This window comes from Ammospiza caudacuta, chromosome 11, assembly GCF_027887145.1.
Source record: "Ammospiza caudacuta isolate bAmmCau1 chromosome 11, bAmmCau1.pri, whole genome shotgun sequence".
Taxonomy (NCBI): Eukaryota; Metazoa; Chordata; class Aves; order Passeriformes; family Passerellidae; genus Ammospiza; species Ammospiza caudacuta.
The window spans coordinates 17,743,941-17,754,941 of record NC_080603.1 but is presented as its reverse complement, the minus strand read 5'-3'; the positions used below and the strand labels follow the sequence as shown (position 1 = coordinate 17,754,941).

General features: G+C 44.2%; 1 protein-coding gene across 1 annotated transcript in view; it reads left to right on the top strand.

Moving 5' to 3' along the window:
• Positions 1–6,348: 6,348 nt before the first annotated feature.
• Positions 6,349–11,001, top strand: part of LPP (LIM domain containing preferred translocation partner in lipoma) — a 254,599-nt gene continuing 249,946 nt past the window's right edge. Inside the window, exon 1 of the mRNA XM_058812127.1 lies at positions 6,349–6,448. The gene's annotated coding sequence lies outside the window, so the exon portion shown is untranslated. The remainder of the gene's footprint in view (positions 6,449–11,001) is intronic.

The following is an 11,001-nucleotide window of genomic DNA, read 5'->3' as shown; positions in this document are numbered from 1 at the left end:
AACCTTGAGTCATGTTTTACTGCCTCAGGATCAGAGTGCCTGGAAAGCAGTTCTCTATTGTCTCTTCACAGGCCTTGTGGAGGTGATGATGCTACTTAATTTCACAAGCTCCTTTCATCTAGCTCCCGCACCGTGCTTTCCCATCTCGAGTTGGGCTGTGACAGCACTTGACTAAGGCAATCTGTGTAGCTTTGTGAGGATCCCATCTGTTCCTCTCCTTGACAGGTGGGTTGTTCCATGTTACTTGCCTTCTTTCTTTCCTGTAAAACCCAGCACGTTATTAGGACCCAAAATAGTAGCTCCTCTGGGCCATGTTGTAATAGAAGGTGTTTCATGATGACAAGTTCCAGCATTGCATGAAGGCAAAGCCCTTTTATACACACAGGGAAATAGTAACAATCTGCTTGCAGGTCATGCATGGCTCAGCACTTTGAACTTCTACATTGTCAAGTGTTTGCTGTCTCTGTTCTTAGAGACTGTACTTTGCAACAAGCACTGTAAATTACCCAGCAAGGATAATAAAGGAGTTTGATGGTAGAAAAAAGAGAGATGAATGGCAAATCTATGCTAATGGAAACATCTGTCGGGTATTCTTGTTATTCTTTCCCTATCCATCCCAACATGCATCCAGAGGTTGTTTAAAGCCAAGTGGAATAAAGACTTAATTTTTTTCCTCTGAGTGGACCTTACGCTCTTGTGTCTAGGTTTAGGTTAGAACTGTCAATTGTTTTTTTGGCACTATTTCGTAAAAGTGCACTCCTGAGCATTTGGCTATAAATGCAACTTAATGATGCTCCTTGTTCATTTGCTCCACAAAAAATTGGGTAGTGGGCTTGGTGAGTGTTGGATTTGGGTCCCTTAATGTTTTGGCTGTCTGAACTCTTTCTGGTGGTATTGATGTGGATGATAGCTGGCAGTTGAGAGCAGGAGACTGGCAGGCTGGCAGGACTCCATTCGTGTGCCCTCACATGGGTGTGTTGCTTGCAGAGGGCTCTCTGATGCTGCAGTTACCTGAAATGTGTACATGGTTTAGGAACATCGTGAGTTTTGTGGATGCTGAAAACTTGCAGCCTCTCTATCTTGCTTCCATTTCTGCTAGGTTTAAATGGGGGTAAATTTCCACTGGTTGCTTTTCTAATGCAGTGAAACACTGAACTGGTGGAGAAGGAGAGAAAGACAGGTGACTGGTAAATATTTCTTTAAGTGTTGGGGTGGTTTTGTTTCCTGGATGTTGTCTTCTTGTTGGGAAAAAAATGTAAGACAATAAGCACAATGCACATTCCAAGTGTAGGGGAATGCTGTGCTTCTGTTCTTTTTATGTTTTTTATTTTTGTGGTACTGCCTTGAGGTGTCTTACCAGAAGTATGGGCTGTCATTATTAGAGTATCCTGTAAAACAGTTGTAATAATTGCACAGTGTTCTTTATTCCTGTCAAGTTTATTCATAGACTTTTTTTTTTAAGACACACGAGGGACTGTCTCTGCACACATCATTGATTTTGCTAATAAAATCTTATATTTTGATGGTACATTTCATTGGAAAATCATTAACTGCTCTATAAGACTTACAGTATCGTGGGATGGGAATGTTTCCTGTTGCCTTCATGGAGAGATTGATCTAGATGGATTTCTTTGATTTCTGAACAGCTACTGGGAAAGGCACAGAATCAGATGCCTCATCTCTGCTCCAGTCTCTCTCACCAAGGCTTTTCTTCCTGCAGGGAGTGGAGAAGGTGCTTAAAACCTGTTTGAAGTTATTCTGGTGCAAAGGGTAGGGAGAGAACGCCTGTTGGACCATGGCCATCATGTTGTCCCCAGTGGTCCCTCCATGTGAGGTTCTTGATGGCAGCTGTGACCACAGGTCAGCTGCTCAGGTGGAGGGCATTGTTCCTATTCAGGGACCAGGAGCAGCCTGTGCCTCTGTCCAGTATCAGCCAGGACATGCTTGAAAGCCTCAGGCTGTTCTTGCTGCCCCTTCTGGCTGAGTTCTTCAGGAGCCTGGATCAGCAGCCCATGGTTTTAGATCTGCAAGCCCAGAGCCCGTGGAAGTGCCCAGAGTGAGGTGAATCTGGGCACTGCTCTGGTTTATTTGGCTGTTAAAGAGCTTTTCCCCTGGAAGGGAGTGTTGGACTGGCAGTCAGAGAGCCACCACTGAGCCAAACTCCAGTCCTGTATTTAGTGGCAATTAGTAGATTTGAGTGCGTCCTTCGTGCAGCCAAAAAACCTGGGAGATGGCACAAGTCTGTATTTCATTGTATTCATTAATTTAGTGAGAGTGTGTGTGTTGTGTTTGAGGGAATGTTTCGTGTTCAGGTTTGTAGAGCTGAATCCGATTCCGTTTTACAGGAGACAGCCCAGTTGTCCGTAGCAACCTGAAATTGATTTTTCCCCCCCTGTCTGCTGAAAGCTGTTCCCTCTTGAATCATCCCTTTAATTTAATACAGTGAACAGGATGTCCCTGCATGCAGAGCCTTTTTTTTTTATAACAAGTAACCTAGGCAAAAAAAAAAAAAAAAAATCTTATTTGAACAACAGCCCTGCCTCTGTCTTTATTGCCACTTGGCATTAGTCCTTGCTGTGCTTTTTCCTTGTGCTTTGTTTCAGGCACTGGAGGCCATTATCAGTATTGGTTAATCACCACTGCTGCCACAGGGGCATGTCCCCCTGCACACCCTGACCAGCATGGCAGTGGGTCCCTCTTTGGCATGAAACCCTTCAGGCTGCCCTGCTTTGTGCTGAAAAATCTATTTTTTTGTAGTGTGTATCATCAGCTCTGTGCTTTCCTGTGATGTGTGGTGTTGCCCACATGTGGCACTGGCCATGTCCTGGCTCTGGCTCTGACCTGCCTTTCTTTGTGGGTCTTTCCAGTGCAAGCAGTGGATTTGCTTCACAGGAGACTGGTTGCAAGGTGTTGCCTTGCTGTTTCGTTCCTATTTGCAAAAGAAATCTTTGTCGTCTGTGTGGTGCTTGAGGACTCCAAGTGAGTGATTACCTTGTTAGAGGAGTGCCAGGGGTGAGGAATTTAGGACATTTGTGCTTTTACTACCTGGAAGACCACTTGACCACCTTTTGGAAGAATGACGGCTTGTGTGTGGTCAGTGCAGAATGCAAACTCTTTCCACATTTCCTTCCCCCTGGATTTTGCACAGCGTGGCAAGACAGCAGAGATTTTTTTCCTGTGTTCTTTGTTCTTGCCCTGCTTGTTGGAAAGCCACTGGAGGAGGAGGTGTTGCTGGGCTGGGGCAAGGTGTGCCGTGTAGCAGTTGTCCCACCAGACTTGTCCCTGTTGGTTGTTCCGCACAAAGAGAAGCAAGCTGCTGCTTGCATCCATGCTTGGGCCATTAATACAAATTGCACCAATCTGTGCTGTGAAATGTCTGCCTTTCCCTGGCTTGTTTTATGAAAAGTTAAAGGGGTAAAAAAAAAAGCACACTAAATCAATATGGCAGAGGCTTCAGTTGTGTGTTCACCTGCTGTCACTGTGGGATGAAGCCATGTCACTTGACATGCCTCGTGTATGGCACTTGTTGAGAAGATAGTTATTTCATCTCTCTGGCTTTTTTCATGTCAGTCAAAAAATGGTTTGTTTCATGTGCATCATCTGAACATTGCAGTGAATAAGCTACCCAAAAAAGGTTAATCTCCAATTCTGTACTGCTTTTACTGTCGCATCCAACTGCTTCAAAGACAGCGATGAGTGTATCTCTAATGATGACTCCCAGATACAGAGGTAGCATAGGCTTCTACTTCTTTCAGGTGCCAAAACTCAGGCTTACAAGGCCTGTTTTTTCAGAACACTTCATGTTTTGTAGTGCTGTACATGGTTATAGTACAAGTCGTGATTAAAGGTTGAACACAGAATCTCAATCCTTGCCTGCTAGTTCTTGTCTCTTCTGGACATAGTCCTTCTGTATCTTTATTCTGCCCCAAAAGGCACAGCAGTAGAAAATATGTGGGAAATGTTGATATATGTGACTTTGCTCTTATAGTTCAGAAGGTTTATGGCAGGGGCATAAACAGGATCTAATCTTTCCAAGTGACGCTCAGCTGCCAGACCACAGAGCTTCCTTTCTCATCTCCTTACCATTGCCTGCCCTGCATGCTCTCCCTCTTATGAAAACTCAATGAGGGGGAGGAAGCCACTGTCCCACATGGCTGCAGCCTCCTTTTTGACATGACTTGGCTTTCACACAGAACTGGCGTGTAGAGTGGACATTGCTCCAGGTGTCAGTGAACTTCCTTGTGTCTTGTTGTCATTCCTCCCTTCAGCGGGAATACTGTCTGCCTGAGAGCTGGGTATGATCCGGCTGAGTTAGGCAGAAGTTCCTCAACTGTTGTCTGTAACTTCTGTCAGTGGGATATTTGTAAATTTAAACGCTTCCTCCCAGAAGTATCAAAGGAACTGAGGCCACTTTTCAGCATGGACATGAAAGGCTTTCGCGCACTGGTGCAGCCAGGATTGCCATGGAGAACAAAGGCTTTTGCTAATCGCTTCTAATGCCTTTCAAGTTTATGCCTCATTTTTTCCCCTTTTTCAGATGGCCTCCCAGAGTACTGAGACTTCACTGACTGACTCACCAAATAATTAACAGGAGTAGGACTCAATCTCTGAAACTTTTGAACACCTCTTTTAATTTTCTTGAATAAGCCAGTACTCTGGCCAGGATCCAATGTGTGTAATTACATTTGACCTAACTTAATCCCTTGGCAGTTTCAATTGCATGTGGTAGTTGTCTTGGCTCCCTGTCCTGGGCTGCCATTCAATGCTACTCCATGGTTTTCAACAGCTGTCGTAATTCAGCTGTACAAATGGGTGTATTTTCCTGGTGGAAGCATTCCTCATATCTCTATCCCTTGCTAAACATCCTTATCTCACTAGTATTTTGGGAGGTAACATGTCTGATGCTGCAGATGATCTTGCTGAAGTCCTTGGAGCTACTTTCAGCCTTAAAGATGGGCATGCATTTAGAGTCTTTTATCAGTTGTCCAACATACATTTTGAGATTACTTTGAGTTTTTCACCTTCAGGCATTTATTGCTCAGTCTCCTCAGCTACTATGTGGTGCTTTAGGGACATTATTGGTACAGGTATTCCTCTTTAGCCTTGGGAACAGCACTTCTGCTCTCCAGTCAGTGCTAATCAGGAGTGTGTCGCCTTCCTGTGCTGACAGCAGTTGGGCTGGCTGGCTGTAAGTGTTGGCATTGCTAAGAGTGCAAGTGATGAAGGAAAGCAAAAGCCCAGGACAGCTGGGTAGGATTACAAAGGGTGAAAAAAACCATCCCAAGCAGAAACTTGGAGATGGACAAAGTGCAGTAGCCAAAAGTACAGTCAGATGGATAATCCTTGCAAAAGACAAGACACTGACTTCTTGCATTGGCACATCCTTAGATGTGCAACAGGCATCTTGTTTTCACAGCAGGTGACAAATTGAGGGTTTCTTGGCTTCAGCCATCGGAAAAGGAGTATTTGTTACAAAGCCACTTGATCCTTTGGGGGCAGGAGCAGCTCCTTCTGAGGGGAGACAGGAATTTAGATGACATGGGGTGCAAAAGGCAATCTACTGGTGAAAGGTGCTGTTGTTGCAAATTGTCTGCTACCATCTAACTCTGTTTTTCTGAAAGCCTTCAGAAGTAGGCTAGCAAATGTATCATTGCTGCTCTCCCTTGTTGCCTGTTATCTTTCATGAAATTTGGGATGTTTTTGTCATTCAGAACTCTCCCCTGTGTTTCTGAGCACTGTTCATGTAGAACCTTTCTTTACCTTTCTAAAATGTCACCAAACACTTGGGTTCATGAGAGAATTCATTTTGCTAGGTAGAACATCCTGAAGATCAGGTAAGGAGTATGTTGTGAATACAAAAGCCATTCATCAGACCTGACTTTTACCCTCTGGATCTATCCCATAATTACACACATTTAAATGTCATAGTAGATTGGAAATGTTGCCTCTCTTGGTTTCAGCGACACTGTAAATAAAGTCACCAGTGGTTACATCAAAATTTGTCCTCCATCACAGAGCTTAAAAGTTTGGAGTCAGAGCCATCTGATTTGGACATGTGCTGGGTATTGCTTATGTCTTGGCAGAGCTCTCTGCAAAGTCCATGAACACTTTGTTTCCTAGAACACAAATTTATCAAACCCTTATGGTGGTTGTCAGAGAAAATGTGGCCAACTCCGAGCGGTGGTGCATGATGTATCTACAGTCAGTGATGATGCTTTTGAAGATCTGTTTGTGTGCTAAATAATGGGGTGCAGAAAATTGCACTTCAGAGTTGCTGGTTTTTCCTTTACTCCTGGACTGGACTCTGCCTGCCATCCTGAAGACAAATCTTTTATTTTTCTTGTTTCAGAGTACTTTGTAACTATGTGTGCCTGAATGCATCAGCCTTTGGAGGTGAGCGCCTTCCCTTGAAACAGCCTCGTGATAACCAAGTGCCTTCTCTCTTGGGGTAAGGGATGACACACACATGCAGGGATTGAGGTCAGGCAGTTTCAGTCATGGAAAGGTTTAAGGACAAGTTGGAAGAGCAATAGCAGACATGCTTTTAGGAGAACCGATCCTTCCATGTAGTAGAAAAATAGACTAGGTGACGTCTGGAGAGTTCTACTAACCCACTGATAATTAAAATGAGAATATGTGAAATTCTTATCTTAACAACCTTATTCAAAGCTGATAAGGTGAAAGGCAAAGCTGGGTGTATCTGTGCAGAATGAGCTGCATGGTCTGGTGAAGAATTGAGGCAGCAGCAATTAATGCTGGTGCTCAGTGTCTTTGTTACCTGAATGGTGATGTTATTATGGAGGGAAGTATAAGCTCGGGGAAAGAAGAAGTTTAATCCTCTGTTGCTGGCATGTAGTGTAAACTTGTGGTAAAAACAGGAAGTGGTATCAATTCTGGCTCCTTTGTAGTAAGTTTCTGGGAGTTTGGGTCACTTCCATGGTCCATGTAAGGGATTTACTCTTACTCTCAGGGGCGTAATCTGATCTGTTTTATTGTGACATCAGAACACAATGCTACCAATATAGGTATACTGGGCAAACCACAAATATCATGTGGAACACAGAGAGAGGAACCAAGTGATTATTTTTCCTCTCTTTTTCCAGGGCTGATGAAGTTGAGGAGAGTTTCATTTTTCTTCTCTTGCTCTTCTGTTCATGTTCTCCATTGTATTTCTTTGTCTTGCCTTGACAGCAAACACAGCAGGCTTTTCCTGAGTTAAAAATGCTGGCTCACTAGCTAGGTCTTGAAATTATGTCCTGAAGATGTCTGCTCCTTTAGTTCCCTTGCTTCTTCCTCCTTCATCCCTTCCCTGGGAGTTGCTGATGGCAAATGGAGCCTGGGCTCAGGCAGCCTCCAAACCATCCTATGACAAGAGGAGTGTTCAGGTGCTTTGTCTTCCTTGGTCCAGTGAAGAAGATCAGTGAGATATCTGTCTTATCTTGTAGGACATCTGAAATTCAATGGGAAGTTCTTCAACCTCTTGTTGGACTTTGCTTTCTCTAAAATTTACATTTCATCCATAATGTCAGCAAACACTGGTGTCTGCCCTGGAGTTAAACCAGTGTCTTATTGTTCCTTATCTTCTGCTTAGCAGAGATAAGCTGTTGTGTCTCAGGGGTACAGGGACATGGAAGGAACTTGCAAATAGCTCTAAGAAATGCAGATGGTGTCAAGAAGAAAATAAGGGATGCCTTTCTGAAGTCACCTTTGTACATGTTTTTTTATTTTTTCCTCCTCTTGAGCTTTTCAATTCCTGCAACTATCTGCTCAAATGTTGAAAGCAGAATGCGTTCGTGGAAAGATGCAATTTACTGTGTTCCCCCATGATCTTTTGATCTCAATCAATCAAATAAATCCAAGACCTTGCCATTCACCTTGTTGCAAGGACAGTTAATAAGTTGAGGGGTTGTGCCAATGGTAGTGATGGTTTTCCAGCCTTGTGCTTTTTTTTTAATTGTTATTCTTTTTTATGGTTCTGACCTTTTGGACTGGTCAGGGTAAGATTATTTGCAAAGAATAGTCCATAAATATGCCTGTCAGGACTGGAGTTAACATTCAAGCATTGCTGCTTAGCAAAAGAAAGCAATATGCCAAAGTTCAATTTAGATTTCCCTGCAGGGTTGAAAATAATGACAAGACTCACTTAACATGGCAGGGATGAGTCCTGCCACCTCTGTGGGAGTGGCTGCTGTGTGGTCCTGCAGCACTTTGTAGCCGTGTGCCTGGTTCAGTTGTCTGCTTCTGAAATTCGGTGTCTGGCATCTCGTGCTGGGGCTTGCTTGGGGTGGAGGAGCCCTGGATGCATCTCCTGGCTCTTCTATTGCCAGCTCAGTCAGTTGGTAGCTTCCCTTGATTCAGCAACTGAATTTTTTTCCAAGTGCTGTGCTCCTTGCAATGAGCACTTGCAATGCAGATGAGGGTGTGTGGAGCTGCTCTAAGCAAGTCCTGCAAAGCCACCCTGTTCCCATCTTTGCACTCCATCCTGCCCTCAGTGCAAGCCAGCGTGGGTTCAGGCGTGGCTGAACACAGCCCATGAGTGTCGTGTGGTGTTTTGAGTTGTGTCCTGTTACCTGCTGTGAGCCCTTAGGGAGTCCCAGATATCAATGGAAAGCAATTTGGGTTTTCTCTGCTGTTACTATCCATGAAAATAGTTCCTAGATATCTCCCACCTAATGTTTGCCACCATGGAAGTGTGCATCATCCAGTGGTAAGAATCTTGCTTTACTGTCGGGAAATATCTGAGTAGTTATTGATGTTTCTGCTGTCCTGTCAGCAGAATTGACTCCTGAGGATGAGAGCAGCATGAGGAGTGAAGCTGGAAACCAGCAGCTGCTATTTAGGCGTTAACCTGCAGCACTTGAAAGCTGCACAGTCCATTGTGTATAAATGGTCTCTTTAGAGCCTGACCATGAATGTAAGCATAGTTTGTCTCAAGCATGTGGCTCTTCTGAGTTCATTTTTTCTTCCCTCTGTAGATGAGAAAGTGAAGGTGCTGAAGACCACTCGAATTTTACTCACAAGAAGTTCATGGCAGTGGAGCCCTGAGGCTGGGTCTGAAACCCATGGGTTAGGCTAAAAAATTCCCCTAGAGAAAGCCTATATGTGATGAAAGAAACGATGCCATCAGTTGAGAAAGCAATTCCCAGTAGGCTGGGACTAGGTGGTGAAATCAAGGTGCAAAAAACAGTGCAGCTTGTGGAAAGCCACAGAGCACCTCCATGGCAGACCCCTGTGAGAGCTCAGCAGCTCTTGGTCCCAATCAGCAGTGCTGTAACTTGTGGTGAAGCAGATGGGTCTGGTTCCCTGTCAGCAATCACTGAAAAGTTTTAGAGCGAAAGAAATAAATTTGTCTTTAGGACCATCTTAAAATCCAGAAGTCATTTCTCCAGCACCTGTAAATAACTGAATATAAAAGGAGAGGATATGGCGAAAATAGGTTAGAGGGTGGCAGAGCAGAGCTTTTATTGTCGTGCCACACCCTCACAAGCCTGGTGGCCAGGCTGAGAGTTGGGGACAGCTGTCCCCATCCCCACAGCTGCCATCCTCCAGGTGGCAAAGGAAAAGCCCTCCAATGTGCAGGAGTATTGCATGTCCCAGAAGGCAACACTCTCATTTCTTATTCCAAAAGGGACTCGCAATTAGCAGCAGGGGTAATAACCACCTGGAATTAAATTCTGTGGAGGCATGAGAAATAGTAGGGTATATTTGGAAATATCTATTGCATATATATATTCCTCTTAAGAGAAACATGTTGGAGGTGCCATATCCATAAATACTAATAAGGCTGTTTGATTCCAATTTTCAGGTAAGATTAACATTTTATTGAGTATTATATCTGTCACATTCAATGCTTTAGTGTACCATCCTCTCAGGCTTATTAGCATAATTGCAGTGCTTAAGCAACAATAAAAAATTCAACAGTAAAATAGCGGTTAGCACAGGCAATTTGTTATCAAAAGCTTTTACTTAAGGACAGCTTTTGAGCGTATTTATTATCCAGTTAGGGCTATACATTATTTTTATTTATAAAAGCAAGAGGGAAGCAATGTAGGAATGCTTTTTCTCTTTTGGTGTGTCAATCAGGAGTCCTGAGAATTGGTCACCGCCTCTTTCTCTTTCTTAAAATCACCCAGCAAATTCACTCGGAGTGGGGAGACAAGATAACAAAACAGACTCTGGTCTGGAGCAGGGCTGTGACGTTAATAACTCAGCAGAACAATTCCAGTAAATTCTGATGCCAACTGGAGTGCCCTTTTAAAATTCCCTCATTGCATCCTGGCTCTTCAGATACTGTCCTTTGTCCGTGGCAGATGGCACTGTCACTGGGGCAGTGCAGGGACAGGAGTGGCCCAGGCTCACACCCCAGAGGTGGCTGCAGCCCAAGATGCAGTGCAGCTGTTGGTGTGATGCTCCCACAGATGAGGGGAGGGACTGGACAGGACCTGCAGGAAAACAGACTTTGATATCAGTGCTGGTTGTCTCTGAGGCTGGAGCAGAGGAGCATGGCCTGTCTGTGACAGTGCTGTACATCCCACCTCCTTTCTTTTCTCACTTTGAGGACTCTTAGGGTGCTGAAAAGCTGCAGTATAGATGTGAATGCACCTGTTTGTGTGCCAGCACTTGCTCGTGCCTGTACAAAGTCTGTGTTGCCAGCATGGCAAGATTTTGTCTGAGTGTTTATATTTTCAGCACTTTTTCTGTGTGTACTTAAAATACAAAGTTGTACCTCATAAATGAAGAAATAAATAAGTTTTAAGCAAGTCAAGAAGTCCTTAGACTAGGAGGTTCATCAAGAAAAGCACATGGAATTGGCAAGAGGAAGACTGCTGCTGTGATTGGTTGTATTCCTTTGCTGGTAGAGGCTTTTTACAGACCCTCCCTTTGCTTGTGTTGGCTCTTCCAACATCCCTCTGCCTTTGCTTGAGTTGTTGTCGTTGTTCCTGAGATCTGTGCTCACTTTCAGCATCCTCCCTGTCACTGCAACCTTGATGCCTCTGCTCT